We start from the raw sequence: 19,656 nt of genomic DNA on the forward strand, positions 1-19,656 counted from the left end.
TTTAAAATTTTATTTGCTAGCCATTGGTGCAACATTTCTAGAGTAGTCTTTAGTACAAATGGTAAATATTTTGTTTTCATCACTGCTTTTGCTAATTTAACATGGTCATTTGAATGTCTAAGTCCCTGAAGGCTTGACTTAAAAACTTAATTGGTCCCCAGTTGGTAGAACTGTTTGGGAAAGAGTTTTGGAGGAGTTATGCATCCTGCTGGCAGGTTTTGAGTTTCAAAAGACTCGTCATTTCAAGCTAGCACTCTGATTCCTGTTTGTGGGTCAGGGAATGTGAGCCCTCAGTTGCTGCTCTGCTATGGCTGCCATCCTGCTGTTCTACCCCCCACTGTATGATAATAAACTCCTATCCCTTTGGAACAGCAAGTCCCAAATAAAACCTTCCTTCTATAAGTTTCCTTGGCCGTTGTTTTTATAACAATAGAAATGTAGCTAATATATTTAATAAAAATTAACTACACTTATAAAATAATTCTTTGGTTTTAGGAGCCATCTTCAGAACAAGGAATTGTATTTTAAACTCTTTTGGATATTAAACTTTTACAATATTGGCTTCTGATATGATAAGGTGATAGTAGTAGCATAATAAGACCTATTAAGAAGACCCATTAATATGACCTGTTATATTTGGTACTCTAGAAAAGAGAAAAATGGTAAGTATTAGACAACTTCTATTGTCCAAGTGTTGGGATACAACCCATGGAGAAAGCCAAAGGGCTCTAATAACCAGAGATATCATCAAGTAATGTCTTAATCTGTATTCTGGTAGTATTGTCTTTTGTTTTTGATCGTTTTATGTGACACAGTTTCTCTGTACTTTGGAACCTATCCTGGAATAAGGTCTTGTAGAATAGGCCGGTCTCAAACTCACAAAGATCTGCCTGCCTCTGCCTCCTGAGAGCTGGGGTTAAAGGCATGTACCACCACCACCTGGCTTAGTATTGACTCTAAAAATCCATATTTGACATATCAGTGATGTGTAGGAGATAGAAATTTAATCACTGTACTCTCTAATTTTGTTGGCATTTTAAATATCCCTTTATCAAAAGACAAAGTTTGAATTGGCATTACAGCTTTTTTTGAATCCTAAAACTTTAACAAGAGAGATTTGATGCCAAATCTAAGCTTTAGATTCAAATAAAGTTTGAATTTATGTTCTGTCACTTGGGAGCCTGCCTCCTACATACCAGAACTAGGCTTAAAGAGGTTAAAAGAGCACCTATACCAGAGACTAATGATTATAGTTGTACTAGCTGAGATAAAGAAGTCAGATACATGACATCAACATTAAGAGGATTAAATGAACAAACTCAACTGCCATTAAAAGAACTCACAGACAGGAATGTCTATGCCCATAACCATGAAAAATATTTGGGAGTGAAATTTTTTTCTTAGCATTAGATAACAGAGACAATCTCCAATACTAAATGGCAAAATGGTGACTTATAACAGCAATGAACATAAAATTAATTCTTCTTCAGATATGGGAAGATCAGAAAAAAATGTGTCTGATTTCCACTAAATATTCAAAATGCTCCTAATTACTTGGAGTCTAGGTATAGACTTAACGTAAATAACTCTATATTTAAGAAAAATGCTTAAACTCTTTGAAATGGTTCTGCTTTTTGATATTTTATTTGTGAAAGTGTTGGGCAAGAGAGACGGTTCAACAATAAGCATGGTTTTTCCTCTTTTTACATTATGTGAAGTTTTTCATGTAATTTATGTTGATGAAATTTTCTTCTTCCCAAACTCTTTCTAAACACTTCCAACCTCCCTACCCACATAACATTATGACCCCCATTTTTCTTTCAAAAAGATAAAAACACAAAAATTTAAAACAAAACCAAGACAAAAATTCCCAAACAAAACAAAAAGCCCACAAAACGAATGAACAAAAAACAAGGAGTAGATTTTTCATTGCCTAACTAGTCCTGGGCATGGGCCTATGTTCGAGTGTTGATAACATATACTGTGACACTCTGTTGGAGAAAACTGATTTTTCTTTTAGAAGCAAGAATTAATGTCAGATTGCTTCTTGATTAGGCATGGGACTTTGTGTACATGTACTTCTCTTAGTGTTGAGACCATGACTGGCTTGAATCTGTGCAGGCCTTGTGTGTGTTATCACCAATTTTGTGATATTGCGTGTATATCAGTTCTATTGTAGCTGGAAGACGTGGGTTCCTTAGTCATCCAATCCCTCCAGATCTTACAACTTTTGCTTTACAACTTCTCCTTCTCATAGATTCAAGGTTTTCAAGAGGAAGAACTTGAAGAAGATATTTCATTTAGAGCTAAGTGTTCCACTCTATACACTACCCAGCTGGGGGTCTCTGTGTTAATTTCCATTTACTGATGAAGGTTGGCTTAGGCACTGATCTAACCCAATACTCAGTTGTGTGGCTGAAAAGCTTTAGGAGACAAACAAATAGGTAAGACAAATAATAGGACAAACAAACAAATAGAAAACAAACAAAATTCTCTTAAATAGTTGAATAAAAAGAATTAATCTGATAGCATGGAAGAGAAATTCTAGAGAAAGTAAGAACTGCTTTTGCAATCACTTGAGAAAATATTTTCTTTTCCTGGTTTATTAGGGTAAAGAATACTGTAAATAAATATTGACAATAAGATCCTACAGAACAAGAATTCTTCTTTCCTTCAAGTAGCCAAGCCTTGTGTAGCAGCCAAGGCTTCTATGGGAGGGCAGTAGTCAGAGAACATATACACTTGGGTAGGTGAGAAGAATCAAGTATCTGTTGTAGAGGACTTGGTTTCCTGTCAAGCACACTAAGGAAGAACTTGTTCTTGACTCAACACTGGGGATGCAGAAATTGACTAATGAATTTCCAACTATAATTCTTGAACTATGAGTATATGTCTCTAAATATGGCATCTCCTTTGAAAGGATGTTGAATATCAAATCAGACAGTACAGGCTTTATAGACAGGAAACTCTTGGCATAAATATTTTAGCAGTTCATTAAAATTGGATTACACGGTGATTCACTTTGACTAGATCAAGTGCCGTGGGCAGATGGTGCTCATCTTTACTCAACTAATAATATGGTAATTTTCTGTAAGTGTGGACACACTGATCATTTTATAGATGTGGTAAGAAAAATACAGCCTCTTTAGATTTCTAAACTGCCTTTCATGTGGAGATTTCTAAAACTTTCATTTTCATAAATACTCAGATTATAATGTGTATATAGGACTTAATTTTCTGAATTACTGCTATCATAGAACTACCATACAGTGCGCATGATACTAGTGACACTACAGTATTTCCAGAATTGTAATAATGTGTGACTTTGAATACAAGAGGAGTAACCACTTGACTACATGTTTTTCCTTCTTTCCTTCCTTCCTTGATTCCTTAATTCCTTCCTTTCTCACTACCTTCTTTCCTTCTTTCCTTTTCCGTTTCCTTTATCTTTTCTCCCTTTTCTTTTTTTCTTCTTTTTTATTTACTTAATTATTGGTTCAAAAAATTGTTCCTATGTTTGGCTATGGATGTTTTCTACCACTGTACTGGATATACCCAACTCTCATTTCCTATTTTGTCTTAAGACACTGTCTTACTAACTTGCCAAGGCTAGTCTTCAACACACCCTGTAGTCTAGGGAAGACTTACATTTTTGATTGTTTTGTATCAGTTTTCCAGGTATCAAAAGTGCAAGCTCACTCTCTCTGCCCTGGCTACAAAGATGCTTTAATTGACAACATTATGTTGGACATGAAATGAAGAAAATAGCCTTTGAGCCTTTAATAAAAGTTAGGTTTACTAGTTTAGACATTAAACACAGTAATGTTAAAATTAGTACGGAGTGACAGAAATGAATTTAAAATAAACTGGCATGACAGAATATACATGTCGGGTCAATGACTATATTGTTAATCTTCAACTATATAAAACGTAAATGTGAACAGAAAAATATCTGCAAAGAAATTTAATATTGACATTTAAATTATGAGTAGTACTGGTAATGACAGAAATGCAAAGATGATCAATGGATTTTAATTAAATTAGAAAATGACTTAAAGCATGACAAAATCGGCCCTGAGCTACATACCAAAATCTGCCAGTTTTTATTCGTGGTTAAGAGGTGTGTTTATTGAGTCAAATTTTCTGGGAAACGAGTTGAGGATGATAGGGAGTTGAAAGTAATAAGTAAATGCCTTAAAATAGCTTGCACCTTGAGTCCTAGGAACTTATCTTTAGAATTTAATTAGATGTTTGCCCAAATAATTAGGTTAAAGATGGTTCTTTCACTGTAAGTGGGGAGGCACTTAAAAACTCAAAGTTAACAATACCATTAAAACAGTAACACATTCGATCAAAGCTACTGTTACAAAAGTCACCCAAATACTTACTGATTATGGAAATGTATTGTCATTATAATTCTATAATAGAATGCTGCTATAAAATTAACACACAGCATGAAGCCAATAATTTTAAAAATATTTCACTTTTCCATTTTATTCCTGACAAAATTAAACAATCTAAAGCTTACTCTACGTAGCTTTATATTAAAACCATGTATATTAACATACTTCTGTTGTCTATTAGAAATCTTACTCAGCTAGTAATGGATCTAGAATTGAAAAAAAAGAAAACAGCTTCCATAAAACTGGTTTTCCAGTTTTCAATCATTGAAAGGTGACAGGAATACAGAAATCTTCATCCAGTACATTTGGGAGACTTGGTTTTGTGTCTTCCTCTAGTATGCATTCATCATTTTATATGTAACACCTCAACTCTCACAGAGACAGTAAGTACTTCTACTATCATTACAGTGATAAAGAAGTAATATTTGAGTTGCTATTTCTTTCCCAAGTCTATGACTAGGCAGAGGTAGTTCTAGCAGTACATGTCTCTGAGATTCCAAAAGTTTTATGCTTGAAATAGATAGTTAGTGGTAGGAATTGATCCCAGACATGACTCAGTCATTTCTAAAACCTTAGTTCACTGCTCTAAAACTAGGTGCTCAACATTTAAATATTTCCATGGCTTTTCACAACACCCCCAAAACATACTGGCTTGCTTTTAGTTTTTTCTTGTATAAACAATAATTAACATAAAAATGGGAAGTTGGTTATAATTGCTTCCAACCTCAGATATAGGAAATTATAATCTTTGGACTTACATAATATTCCATGAATTAAACATTTTTAGATACATTTAATCCCCTTGCCAATTAGGAAACAGAAACAAATAAAACTAATCCAGCTCATCCCTTACTTACACAAAAATTCCTACTGTTGCCAATAGCAGCAATTGGAGTGTGAAGAAATCCAGTAGGTTTCAAGAAGAGTCAAGACACAGAGACATTTTGCAATGTGAGAATAAAATTAGTGGAGTGATTGATATTGTTCCTAATGCTCTGAAAAAAATTTCCAGAAAACATGTTCCTCTTTGGAAAGACTTATTTCACAAGGAAAACAGGGAAATAAACAAGAAGCTAATGCTATTCTCTCTCTGAAAACAGCAATGTTTGGCAACTAGACATATAACAAGCTTTTGAAATCTTAATTATTTAATTATTTACTTACATTATTCTATCATATCATTACTGAAAATAAATTTAAAACATTATGTATGTATGTGTGTGTATGAGTGTGTGCGTTTATATGTGTATGAGTGTGTGTTTGTGATGTGTGTGTGTGTATGTATGTGTATGAGTACATGTGTGTGTTGGTCCTATCCATCCCTATTTGCTTCTTTTGTTCCCCCTCAGACTCCCACTGAATGCCTCCTATTTCCCAACTACTTTCATGTCTTTCTTTTTTACCTTTTCCTTCTCTTTCCCCTCACAGTTTTTAAATTGATGTGTTGTATAAAGCATGGGTGTAGTAGGAGCCGCGGGCTGCGTTCCTACCACCTAGCTCCCAGCTGCCTGGCTAGCTTATGCCCAGAAATAACAACACACAAATTGTATTCAATTAAACACTGCTTTGTCCATTAGGTCTAGCCCTTACTGGCTAATTCTTATATCCTGATCAACCCATCTCTAATAATCTGTGTAGCACCAGTCTTACCAGGAAAGATTCAGCATGTCTGACCTGGCGGCTTGCTTCATTGCGTCTGGCTCTGAGAGGAGCTGCCCTGCATCTGAGCTCACTTCCTCTTTTTCCTAGCATTCTGTTCTGTTTACTCCACCCACCTATGTTCTAACCTATGAGGCCAAGCAGTTTTTTTATTAGTTAACCAATGACCTTCCTCCATCATTTCCCCTTTTTCTGTTTAAACAAAACGGAAGGCATTCACTTTAACAAAGCAAAATTATATATAACAAAACAGTTATCAAGCAAGAATTACAGTTACAATATTTACATCTATTTTATCTTTTATCACAACAAAGGAAAACACCTATAACTATCTATCTATTCTTCAACTCCATCAAAGACTCCAGAAGGATATAATATTACCTAAGTAAATGAGAAGTAAGCAACTTACAAAACTCTAGAAATCACAGAGACATCTTGCTGCCTGGACAGTCACCCAAAGTTCCTCTGTACTGTTCGGCCTATAGGTCCATAGTATCCAGAGACATTTCCATGAAGCAGGAAATTTCAAAGGCAGTTCAGTCACTATCTGCTGTGTCCTGCAGAATGTCTCGCAGACTCTTTCATGAATCAGGAACCCCGAAAGATCACCTCACCTTTAGGCAAGTTCAGCAGTCCTCTCTCTGTGGGTTCTCTGTGTCCAATTTATACAATAGTCCAGGCAAGAGCAGTTTCTTGCCCAAATGGCTATCAAACTCCATAAGGTGCCTCTTCGATGCCCATCTTCTTCTTGAAGTAGATTGGTGCTGCCAGGAGCAGATGTGTCTCATTATCATGAAAAGCCCTAACTTATTAAAACATTAAATGTCATATTCTGTAGTCTCCAAAAGATATGAAGAATGCCTATCTGAAATATATCTATGCACATCTAGAAAATCTAACTAACATAACTACAAACTTGACTATTATCGATGATTATCCATTAACAACCTATATACATTACATTTTTAAGTGAACTACGCAATCACAATACCTTAATCAAGATTAGAAATACATATACATATAACAAAATTGACCTTAAATCTCTATCAATAAAGCAAAATCCATACTAATGAAAATTACTCATACCTATATCATATCCCCCTTTAAATGTAAAAGAACATTTATAAACAATATTTGGGAATATGGGCACAGTTATTTCTTTCCAAACAGCTTCCTGCTGTATGGGGGCACTGTTAATTAAGCCTTTTATGGTGTAACCTGTCTGTTAGGTTCATCTCAGTCGGCAGTTGAGTGAAGTAATTTCCTGAAGGTGTTCACAGCAACCTTTCAGGAGGGCATGGTCTATCATACCATATTGGGATAGAAGCAATCCAAAGAGTCTCATCCTCTGTGAAAACAAAAGAAACTCATTTCCAAAGCATCATGTCCTTAGATCCAAATTTTAAAGTGAAGGTATTTTCAAAATATCTATGTTGGATTAGTTCAGCAGCATTTATAAACAAATATCTTTTAGCAGATGTTGCTCTTTCCTCAGCATTCAAACAATTCAAAGAGAGCATAATAGCATACAGTATCAAGATTCTATGTGTATTTTCCATCTTTGTGCAGCTTTGTCTTAACCTCTATTTCATTTATTTTTACTTTTAACTTTTTGTTTTTTGAGACAGGTTCTCTGTATATCTTTGTCCTGGAATAACTCTGTAGACCAGGCTGTCCTTGAACTCTCAGAGATCCTTCTGTCTCTGCCTCCCAGACATTGGGATTAAAGGTGTGTGCTACCACACCTTGAAGTCACAGAGGTCAATCTCCCTCTGCCTCCCAAAGGTTGGGATTAAAGGTGTGTAACACCACACCCAACTACTCTCTTTCTTCCTTTTTTTTTTATTTTACTTTTAAGAACTTTAACTTTTAGACTGCATATATTTTTAACACACTGTAAACCATTTAGGAATTTTCTTTATTTTCTGACGCTCTCTTTACTGTATCTCTCTCTGTTTTTCTGACCACATGAGTCTTTAATTTACCAAGCAATCTCAGTAGGACTAAAGCCGTGGCTTTAACGGCTGGATTCAGCCCATTCCTTAGCTTTCCAGCCTCATGGCTGAGGTATCGCTGGAGCCATTTTTATTGCCACAACTCTGTGGCGTTTCAAAGTCCCTGCCAGCAAGCAAGCTGCAACAGTATAGCCACAGACAACACTCAAGTCCTCTCTCTGTAGCTGGCCCTCCTGCCTCAAAGAGTCAGAGTTTGCCCTGGCAGGACAGCCCAGAAAGCCAACATTTTAAAACAGCACAACTTTTTTCCTGCTACGGCTGAAAACAAACAAGCATGTAGTCAGCTTTTCTCAACACCATTCAAGTGTTCATGGCAGGACCTCTTAAATGAGCTGCAAGGTTTCACAGCTGAAGCTGAGTCAGGAAGCCTCTCTTAGATGAGAGCACTTGCTTGCCTCTAGCAAGCAGAGCAGACCCGAGAAATTGTTGCTACCAAGAAAACATGCTTTACTTTATTCTTTCCCAAGCTTTCTCAGGCTTTCTGTGGATTCAGTTGTCCCCACGTTTGGGCGTCATTCTGTAGTAGAAGCTGCAGGCTGTGTTCCTGCCACCCAGCTCCTGGCTGCTTGGCTAGCTTATGCCCCGAAATAACAACACACAAATTGTATTCTTTTAAACACTGCCTGGCCCATTATATCTAGTCTCTTCTAGGCTAATTCTCACATATTAATTTAGCCCATTTCTAATAATCTGCATAGCACCACTAGGTGCACTTACCAGGAAAGATTCAGCATGTCTGATCTTGCAGCTTGCTTCATCGCATCTGGCTGTAAGAGGAGCTGCCCTACATCTGAGCTCACTTCCTCTTCCTCCCAGCATTCTGTTTACTCCACCCACCTATGTTCTAACCTATGAGGCCAAGCAGTTTCTTTATTAATTTACCAATGACCTTCCTCCATCACATGGGTAGGAATTTATTTATTATATTGTGGGAAACTTAGCACTAGCTACCCCGCTGAAAAGAAATCATTTCCCTCTATAACTGCAGTAGCTTCTCAGGGATAGATGGGCCTACTGATATAGAGCTCCTCCTCAATTAATGACAGAATGTTGAGGGGCCCTGACCTGTGCAGGTCTTTTAGGTATCAACAGCTGCTATGTATTCATGACTAACTGCCAAGTCAAATACACAAAATATGTTCATAATAATTTTATCAACCCTCTAGAGAAGAAAGTCTTTGTACTCCTTCTTCTATCATAGCGAGAGAGGTGTTCTATTTAAGAATGGGCAATAAACAATTACTTTGACCAGTCCACGAATATATATATATATATATATATATATATATATATATATATATTTGCCCAGGATAGAGAGCTGTCCTAGTCAATGTGTATAAAGATGAAGACAATTTGACTATGTGCCTATTTAGCAAAACAGTAATAGTAGATTTTCCACTAAAGCTCATGACTTTGACAGTCAAAAGTTTCTGATTAGATGTACAGTATCAGGCATCAATTTGTTCCCCGGGACACATCCCTAATCTGTTGGATTTTTTTCCACTGAGTGCATCAGAGTTCATCTGGTGGGTAGATCTTCTGCCTAAGATTAAGTTAAAGGAAACTTTAACTATGAAATGGCAGTTGCAAAAATTTGTCTATGGAAATTTCACATATATTGATTTCAGTCATCTATCATTTGACGTTAAACAGACTCAAACTTTTGTAAAAAATCAAAGTTGCTATTCTAATAAGATCAATTTGCAAACATGGTGTTAATTTAAGGCCATATTCGATAACTGGTCGTTTCTTGGGTACATTGTCATCAGTCCCAACTCCAAGCTGGCCCAAAGAGGATTTTCGGCAAAAATAAATGCAACCTCCATTGCATCTCATTGAATAAATTATAATCAATACAGCAAAATTGGTGAATTCTGTTTGTTTTTAGGTAACAATTAATTCTATTACACTTGGACTACAGTACATCAACCTAGAGCTAATATAATGCAATGCACTGTGAATTTTCATGGATGCAGGATTTCCCAGAAAACATGCATTTTCTATTGTCTTTTTTTTTTAATTTAATTCTTTTTGGTATTGATTTTTGGGGTTTTTTTTGAGACAGGGTTTCTCTGTGTAGCCCTAGTTATCCTGAAACTAGCTATGTAGACCATGCTGCCCCCCAAGTCACAGAGATCTCCATGCCCTTGCCTTCTGAATGCTGGGATCAAAGGTGTATATACAACAACCTCCCAGATTAGTTTTCTTAACTGAGTAAAAGTAAAAGGAATTTTCCTATAAATGCTTAAAAACAAAAGGAAATAATTTTAAATTCCACTAAGATACCAAAAAATACGGTTAGGTTCACCAATAAAAAGGGTCACACTGCCAGACCTCTATTATTTAAACAAAAAAAATATATCTGCTTCATTTTGTGTCATCCTGTTCAATTCATTCAAATGTCATATGTAATGGATTATTTAAAATTGACAGTAAAATCATCAAAATGTCACTTGCATTATAGGATTAAATGTCACTTAGATGAGTCATACATCGACACTATTAACCAATGACACACGAGGCAACCCTGCTCTGTACTTCAGCCACCCCCTAAAATAAATTAATAGAAAGCAATACAGAAGTTTTTATAAAGAGAGGCATTGTCTCTTCTTTTAAAGTCATTATTCATATCCAGGCATTTAAAGAGTTGCCTTAAAACCTTCCAGTCAAATGCTTTGTGCAGCGTTCACGATGTAAGACTCCAGCTAATGGATCAAGCAGGAGGAGGAAGGCAGAACTTTCAGCTGTCATGCTGAAGAGTGCTGTAAGAAGATTGTCATTTGAGAGGGTTGTCAGCAGTGGAGGGTTCCAAATGCAGCTGAACCTAGGATTCTGACTGTGGTATGTTTAAAAGTGCCTCATCGAGGAATTTTGTGTTTCCTTTCTGTTTGTCTGAGCATGCATAGGAAAGCCAATTAAGAATAGCAGATGTTGGTTTTCAAAAGTGAGAATGGAGAAGTTTTACATTTTTATGATGCTTAGAATGTATCTGTTAAAATCTTAGAATGTATCTGTAGTGTGATCTAAATGTTTATTTGATAATCACCAGTGTTTATCTTGCATGCAAATCAATCATCTTTCTGTGAAGTTGAGGCTGTGCTTAAATGTATTGCTAGTGCTTTTGCTGAAAAGCTGTCCAGAGATTCTACCTGCGCCGATCTAGATTTGAAATTATGTAAAGCAGGATTTTTAAGGATGAATATTTTCTGGTCATTCTTAAGGCATAGTTTTGTACATGAATTCTTTGTTAACATCAAAGCACAAAGTCTGGGAAGCAATACTTTAAGAAAGGGAAACTGAATATTAAACTTTAAACTACATATATGACCTGAGGATGAATTTCACAAATAGGCTAGTAAGTGACATGTTTTCAATCCGCTATCTTTATTCTCCACGCTGTTGAAAGTTATTGTTAAAGTATTTACCATTTCCCTAAGTTTTGTTTTCATTTATTTTTAAAAAAAATATGAAATAATCTCATTTGGAAAACAGAAAGTCAAAGTCTATATCTGCACTCATGGTCAGATCACTTAAAAATCAGTAGTCTTTGATGAGGAAGGAAGTGTTCATTTTTAAGAAAAACAAGTGATTAGAAGATTCCTTGTGTGATATTTTCCATAGCGATCAGTGACTAGAAAGGGATGTGCAAATGTATTCTCTAACTAATTCTGCAAAGGGAATATTCAGAATTCACATGCTACATAGATTTATTGCATTAAGAACACAACAGAGAACCACAGTTTATAGACCACCATGTTATAATGAAAGCATTTGGCTTTAGATTTTCATTAGATAAAGCAGAAACTCTTTTATATTAAGTAAATAAAAATAAGAGGAAAAAAGAATAAAATACTTTCAATATAGCACTTAGACTAATATCCGTTACACAGTGCAAATTCAAAATATATTTTGCTTTTCTTTTGTTCATATTTTTGCTATCTTTCTATTTAGGGACCATTCATAATTGTTTAGTAATATTATTATTTTATTGATATGTTTTATTACATGTATTTAGAGAATGCAAGTCACGTAACTTAGGCATTTGAATTCCACTCTATACTGTCAATAATTTTTTTTGCTGTCTTCTCCATAATCCTATACTATGGCAATACTCAGTAAAATACACATATCTTACAGAAATTGTAAGTGTGAAAATACACTGACTTATTTTTAAGCATGGTAAATAAGATTGTTATGGGAAGAATATATCTAGAAGCCATCAAGTGTAATAAATCATTTAAATCAATTCATTGAATCACCCTGAAAAAATAAGAAAAGTAGAATTTTTAATTTTTTTCTCATCTTAACTAATTAAATATCAGCTATACATCGAAAAAATAGCTTCTTATCTGAGGATATTTTTTTCAGAGAAAAATGTAAGTTGCATAATTAAAGTTGATATGCATAAGAAATGTTCAACATTCCTAAAAACAGAAATATCACGAATTTCAGATTCAACTATAGTTTTTTTCTTTTGGCATTTCTTCCTCAAAAAAAAAAATGAGGAAGAAGTAGAAGTGAGATTACATTCGATGATATTTCAGATTCAGTTCTCACATTCTAAGAAATTTGGGCTACAACAAGCTTTAAAATATTCATGTTTCTTTTTCTAAATAGATACCTTATAACAGAGATTGACAAACTTGTGAGTATCAAAATTACTGATAGGAATCGTTTAAAAAAGAAAATGACAGCTTCTCATAGCATTGGGTTCCACTGAGGTCAAAAAATTTGCAGTTTTAACAGAGGCCCAGATGATGCTGAGTCTTCTGCTCGGGTACCATGTTTGAGAGCCATTACCTTGCGGCTTTAGTCTTTAGCGGCTTCAGTCTGTTGTGTGTCAGGTTGTACCTGGCAATTCATTGATTAAAAAAGAACAAGCAAAGTCTCTCACTTGCAAAGCTTTACACATAAAAAAACGATTAAGAAAATAACAGGCAAGTCACTGCACAAGCATGGTTACTGGTTGTCTCTTGTCAGTGGAGGGATCTAGAAAGGCCTCCACCCTACCGCAGCAGCTTTTCAAAAGATAGAATCTGTGCATGAGGACTGGAAAGTGGTGGACTAACACAGGGGAGAAAGGGAATGACCCGCATCAGGGCGGTAGAAGAACCTCCATGAGGTCTTGGGTGTCCTCTAGGCAAGGAGAACGCAGAGAATGAGAGTGGGTGACCCAAGATGAGAGCAGAAGAGGCACTTGGGCACAGCGCTTCAGGCGTCTGTGATGGTACTGAGATGCTCTTTAGAGTCTAACCATTTTGAAGAGGTATGTGTTCCAAAGGTAGACACTGCTCAGACATATAAACATGAAGGTGCCTTATTAAAAATAGCACTGTGATGATTATGATTCAGAAATAAGGAGTGAAAAGGAGTTTACAAAGCAAAGTGAAGATGATTTGTCTGAGATTGGTCAGCCTAAGTAATGGGGCTATGGGAACAGCCCCTGGTTTGTTTATAGCAGTAAGAAAGATAAATATAATATGAATTTTGAAATCTATAAATCTAAATATTTCATAGACTTTAAGGTGAAAATCTCAAGTTAAAATTAGTTGAGGTGGTGGTGGTGGTAGTGTGTGTGTGTGTGTGTGTGTGTGTGTGTATACATATGGCAAGGATGAATGGGGGATAATGGATATGAAATGTATATTATGGGGTTGAGGTTCTCAAAAGTTTTGTAACTTTTTGGAAATAAAAACAAGCAAGAATGTGCTTAAAAAAATAGCACTTAAATGTTAAAGTAAATAAGGATTATGCTTTCTGTATTTTCCAAGTTCTTTCAGATGTGAAATGTTCCTATGACACCACCCTGCCCACAAGCCTCACTCCTAGCCTTACCCATTTCCGCTACGCTACAGCTACATATGGAGTTTACTTAGCATAGGAATGCACACGCATGTTCTGTTCTCCCTGCTATTCTATTCTCTTCTTTAGGACTCAAGTCACATATCACTTCTGAGCAAAGTTTTCTTTCTCAAGACAGTCATTTTATCTTTGCTGTCGCAGCACTTAAACTCACTTTCTCCACCTCACAGTGGAACAAATCTCACAAGAGTATAATATGTTCTCCTTTTTTCTTCCTTGACTAAATTATTCTCTTCAAGGAATGGCACCATGGAGTATTTTTCATTGCAATTATCTCAACACCTTGCACAGACAGCGCTGACTCACAACAGGAATGCGGGATGAACTCCTTAAATGAGCGCATTACCAAAAGAAGGGACTTGAAAAGCATTGTAGCTCAAGGTAATATAGAGCCACCAGTGTGTGCTTCAAGGCTGTGGTTTAAAAGCTTACTTTTAAAAATAGAGATTGTTAAAAAAATAAAAAAATAAAATAAAAAAAATAGAGATTGTTTAAATTTAATTTTCTACTAAAAATGTGTATTAGTTAAATGATTGCAGGAATTAAGAAGAATGTAAAAATAAGTATACACTGGGCATCATTGTGGAACAGAGCAAAGAATAATGTAGTAAAATAAATCTAAATCATCATTTGGTTGGAAACAAATAAATAATAATAGATATATATCTGATTATATAAATGTGTATATACACATATGTGTATGAATCCATAAAACTGTTTCAGCCCCTTAAAACCACATGAAAAGCAGGGCACAGTTACCATTCTTCCTGTAGCATTGCTGAAAAATTCTGTGTTAAATATGATGGAGAGGAATAGAGTACAATATTCACCATCTTCCTCTGGCCCTGGAAAGCCTGTGTACTCTGGCACATCTAGGGCATCCACCCTTGCGCATAGTTCACATGCACCCCGCCCTTACATACATGCATATACTCACATTAACACATGTGAAATGAATAAAATAAAATGAAATAGAAATGTAGTCACGTTGCTATAAATAAAAGTCAGTGATTTCAGAGGTTAACATTGTCCAGTACAAAAGCAGTAATGCATAGCAACTGTCCTCACAGGTTGTCTGACCTTCTGAGAAAGGGAATAAAATCAGGGGTAGGGAAAGAAGAGACAGAAGGAGAAAAGAGATGCTGAGAATATGTGCAGGAAATAAAGGGAAGCAGGAAAACATCCTAGAGAGTGGATGTGTGTAATATATCCTGAGGTATTTAGTCTCAGTTTTATTTTCCATAGATGACAAACTCTGATTGCTTCATTTACCTAAACAGGTAGGATTTTAGTTTAGAAAATAAAGAGGAAGTTCATAAATGTTATGTTATGTACCTGTAACCTAAAACAAAAATACCTAGAAAGTTGAGGTATAAATAATTAGCTCTATTCTCTCTGAATTGGGAAATAAGGGCTGTGTTTGAAAGGGCTTTAGCATATCCAGAATGGAGCATGTACCTTACACTTACCAGGTATTGAATGGCAATGGAAATGGAGAATAAATAGATACCTGATAAATGTGCCTCAAATCCAAGACAGCGATGAAAAAGGCTGTCTAGACAAAATTGGGCTCTGTTTTTGTTCTGAGGAGTTTCTAAATTATAAGCAAAAACAAAGCAATATATGACAAATAGCAGCTTCAGATGGGGCATGGTGGCACATGCCTGTGACCCAGCACTTAAGGCAGAAGCTGTGCAGTGGGACTGTTCCAAGTTTCCTTAACCAAATACATTGGCATCCACCTTAATATTTCATATAAACTAATATTTTTCTCTGTCAAGTTGTTCTTGATTCATGCAGAATGAGGTAGAGATTACACTTGAGATATTTTTAAGTCCTATAGAATACTTGCAGACTGATCTTTTTGAATTCATCCACTTTGAAGTAAATTAGATACAGGTAATTTATAGGTCTATGCCAGAAAGTAATCTACTTAGAAACCACCTGATGTCGGATGTTTTCCTACAAAAAAAGTGACACACACACAGTTAAATAAGTTTCATTTGTATCTTTGTCTGTAGTCTGTAACTCAGGATAGAACACTTGCCTAGATTAACCACAGCTCCAGGTTCAGACTCTAGTACCCTGTGTGTGTATGTGTGTGTGTGTGTGTGCATGCATGTGTGTGTGTGTGTGTATAAAATTTTGTATCTTACCTTTTCTTATTCATTGTGCAAAATAGTAGGCTTCATTGCAACATTTTGATATATATTGGTAACATATGTTAACATTTACCCCACTTACCTTATCTTGTTTCCTGTCACCCTCTTTTATCTTTTTATTCTCAGATATTTTCTATTATAACTTCATGTTTGATTCTTTTAAAAATTTACATTCTGCATTTTAGAGAAAATATGAAATACTCTATAAAAAATTAAAATTTTATGTGAGTCAGGTTTATTTTGTTTAACATGGTGACTTCAGGTTCCACCCATTTTCCTACAAATGCCATGATTTTTAATCTCAGGAATAGCTGTATAACCCCATTTCATTTAGTATAACTTTTTTATCCACGGAGAGGCTACTAGGCTGATGCCATGACTTGGAAATTGTGAATACAACTGTGAAATGTAAGTGTACACGTATGTGATGCATGTTACGTAGGATTCCTTGACGTATAAACCCAGAAGTGATGTAGCTGGATCCTGTGGTAGTTCTAATGTTAACTTCTGGGGAACCTCTACACTGATTCCACAGTGGCTGGTCTAATTTACATCCCCACCAAAGGTGTATTCAGCCTGTTTTGCCTATGCATCTTAACAATTAGTTTCCTGTTTGTTTGTCGCTTTGTTTCTTAATGTTGAGCATTCTGAGTAAAATAAAACAGACTCTCAATGTAGTTTTAGTTTATATTTTCCTGGTGGCTAAGGATATTAGAATATTTCATGTGTTTATTGTACTTCTTCTTAGGAGTGTTTCAGTTCTTTTGTCTGATTGTTGGTTGTACTATTTGTCAGTTTTGTACTTAACCTCTTGAGTTCTTTATATATTCTGCATAAAAAGACTCTCAGATGAACATATGGAAAAGTTTGTCTCCAGTTCTGAGCTTGTCTCTTCTTTTAGGTGATTATTTCCTTTATATGCAGGAGGCTTTGACTTTGATACAATTCTACTTGTCAGTTTTTATCATTACTTTCTGAGCTATCGTGTCTCAAAACACTGTTATCTTCATATGTGTCTTGAAGTAATTCTCTGGATTGTGATGAAGTAAATATCTTTAAAATATATTCATTAAAAACATCACAAGGGAAGTTAAGTGCCTACTATTGGATATGATTAAGATTACCTAACAGAGAACTGTAGACTGGCGTTTGTAGCTGTGATTATATTTTTCTCTGTGGTGTTATTGTATTGGGTATTATTTCCAAAAGTTGTAGGTACGTATTAGAGAACTCAAAATATTTAAGTGATCTTAGACAAATATTTCTTTTTAGTACTTACAAGTACTAAAAAGAGTATGTATTTTTTTAATAACAAGATGTTCAGACTTAGCTATCTGACAGCATCTTAAACAATTCTGTAGATGGTACCAGCATATTCAACATCAAAATAAAACGGTTTTATTATTGAATGAGAACTGCTATAAGCAAAAGAAACAGATAGACTCAATGAGTAGACAAACTTCTTAATATTTAAATTTCCCATGTTCCTCTGATAAGCTCTTACAGTGGTACAGGTGAGCAGAATGAGAAGCTCAAGTAGAAAAATCATCAACCAAGTGCTTCTTCAATTTTACTATAATTCCCACTTCTATATTTCTAGTCGTTATTTAATGCAGTTGTCACTGCCCTCCAAACACCATGCTAGTTTGTAAGGGCCTTTAGGAGATCTCTGCTTAGTTTTCAAAGTCCCAAGAAATCACTCACAATACTCTTTTACCCCAACATAATTGTTTTATTTATTGCCACACCATGTGACTTTTTATAACAAGAGGTAAAATACAACAGAAAAACTACAGCTTTGTAGAATGGTATGAAAAGCAGTGGTAGTGTACGGCTTTAATGCCAGCACTCAGGAAGCACAGGCAGAACTGTGTGAGTTCAAGATCATCCTGGTCTACAGAGTAAGTTCCAGGACAGCCAGGGTGGTGACACAGAGAAATATGGTCTCGATAGATAGATAGATAGATAGATAGATAGATAGATAGATAGATAGATAGATAGATAGATAGATAGATGGATAAGTGAACAAAGAAATAAACAAACACATAATTAAAATATAATCTCAAACCCAAGTCTCCATACTCCAAAACACTCTTTCAATGCTCTGGTCTGATATGATGGGACCAGCCAAAGTTTAAAAAAAAGCACAATTCTCAATATAAATTAAATGCTTAACACATTTTTTCTTAACAAATGTATGTTAATGGTTTTATAACCATGACCATTTTATTCTTCTGACTACATTTGACTATGTCTAACTACTTTAAAAAGAATCTTGTTTGTTGGAATTAGGAATTCAACACAGCATTTATAAGACACCTTATTGTTTACATAATACACAGCATATGTAGCATTTGCTGAGGACTTTAAATTTGGGCATGTATGTGTTTTTTTTTTTTTCTTTTGAAGTTAATAAAGACTGGTGCCTTAGTTAGGGTTTCTATTGCTGTTAAGAGACACCATGGCCATGGCAACGCTTATAAAGGAAACCATTTAACTGAGGCTAATTTACAGTGCAGAAGTTTAGTATGTTATCATCTTGGTGGGTGGCATGCAGGCAGACATGATGCTGAGGAAGGAGTTGAGTTCTACATCTTGATCCACAGGCAAGAAGAAGTAAATTGCAACACTAGAAATGACTTGAGCATAGAAGACCACCCCCACAGTTACACATGCCTTCCAACAAGGCCATACTTACTCCAACAAGACCACACCTCCTAATAGTGCCCTCTCCCTTTACGGGACATTTTCTTTCAAACCACCAGTTGCCTTTAGGAGTTTTGTACTTGGTATTATTTTTTAATCTGATTGTTCTTTCCTCATATACTGACTTTTTATTTTCTACTAAAGTATTTGCTGGAAAGAAATTCGTAAACTGTTTAGGGGATTGTAGTGTCTGAAAGACAGACAATATTTTGATGAACTCAAAAGTTCTTTTCAGAATGACAGTTTTGTTTGTCTTCTACACAAGAGTACATTACAAAAGATTCAAATCATCCAATCAGTAACAAAGAAACATTGCCCTGCTTTCCACACTAGTATCCTCATGCAACATATTGTAGCTATTAAACAGAGATGATGGCCTGAGCTAGGCCCTCCCTGGACCTTGGTTATTAACATCAGTCTTTAAGATTCATATGGCATATGTACTGGTTTTCTTCCACACTGTTCTTTGAAGCACCCAGGGAATAGATCTCCCTGCCTGAACTTCGTATGCTCTGGGTATCTCCATCTGATCTCCTCTGGAATTTTTCTTTTTGTTGGAATTGTGAAATTTCAAAAATTCAACCTCTTTCTTTCAGGTCTTGCTCTTTATCACTGAAAACATTAAATAAACCCAGAAGTTGTATTGAAGCTAAATAGTTAATAGGTTGCTATAATTTCATGTTTGACAAAGCATAGAATTTAAATAATTTCCAAGATGCACATTAACTCCTTAAATAGTGTAATGATGTGGTTTAATTTTAATGTGTATTAAAAAACAACCCACAATACCTAATACTTTAAAACGTTAGCAAGGTCTATATTTTTTACATTACAATCCCCCTTCAAAGT

At 35.4% G+C, this 19,656-nt stretch overlaps 1 protein-coding gene across 2 annotated transcripts in view; it reads left to right on the plus strand.

Moving 5' to 3' along the window:
- Ano3 (anoctamin 3) overlaps positions 1-19,656 on the plus strand; it is a 228,040-nt gene that overhangs the window by 77,132 nt on the left and 131,252 nt on the right. Inside the window, exon 1 of one of the 2 annotated variants that reach the window (XM_057780214.1) lies at positions 10,804-10,918. The exons of the other annotated variant lie outside the window; for it this stretch is intronic. The gene's annotated coding sequence lies outside the window, so the exon portion shown is untranslated. Of the gene's footprint in view, positions 1-10,803; positions 10,919-19,656 lie in introns of those variants that run through there. 2 annotated transcript variants of the gene reach the window in all.

The sequence above is a fragment of the Chionomys nivalis genome, chromosome 9, assembly GCF_950005125.1.
Source record: "Chionomys nivalis chromosome 9, mChiNiv1.1, whole genome shotgun sequence".
Taxonomy (NCBI): Eukaryota; Metazoa; Chordata; class Mammalia; order Rodentia; family Cricetidae; genus Chionomys; species Chionomys nivalis.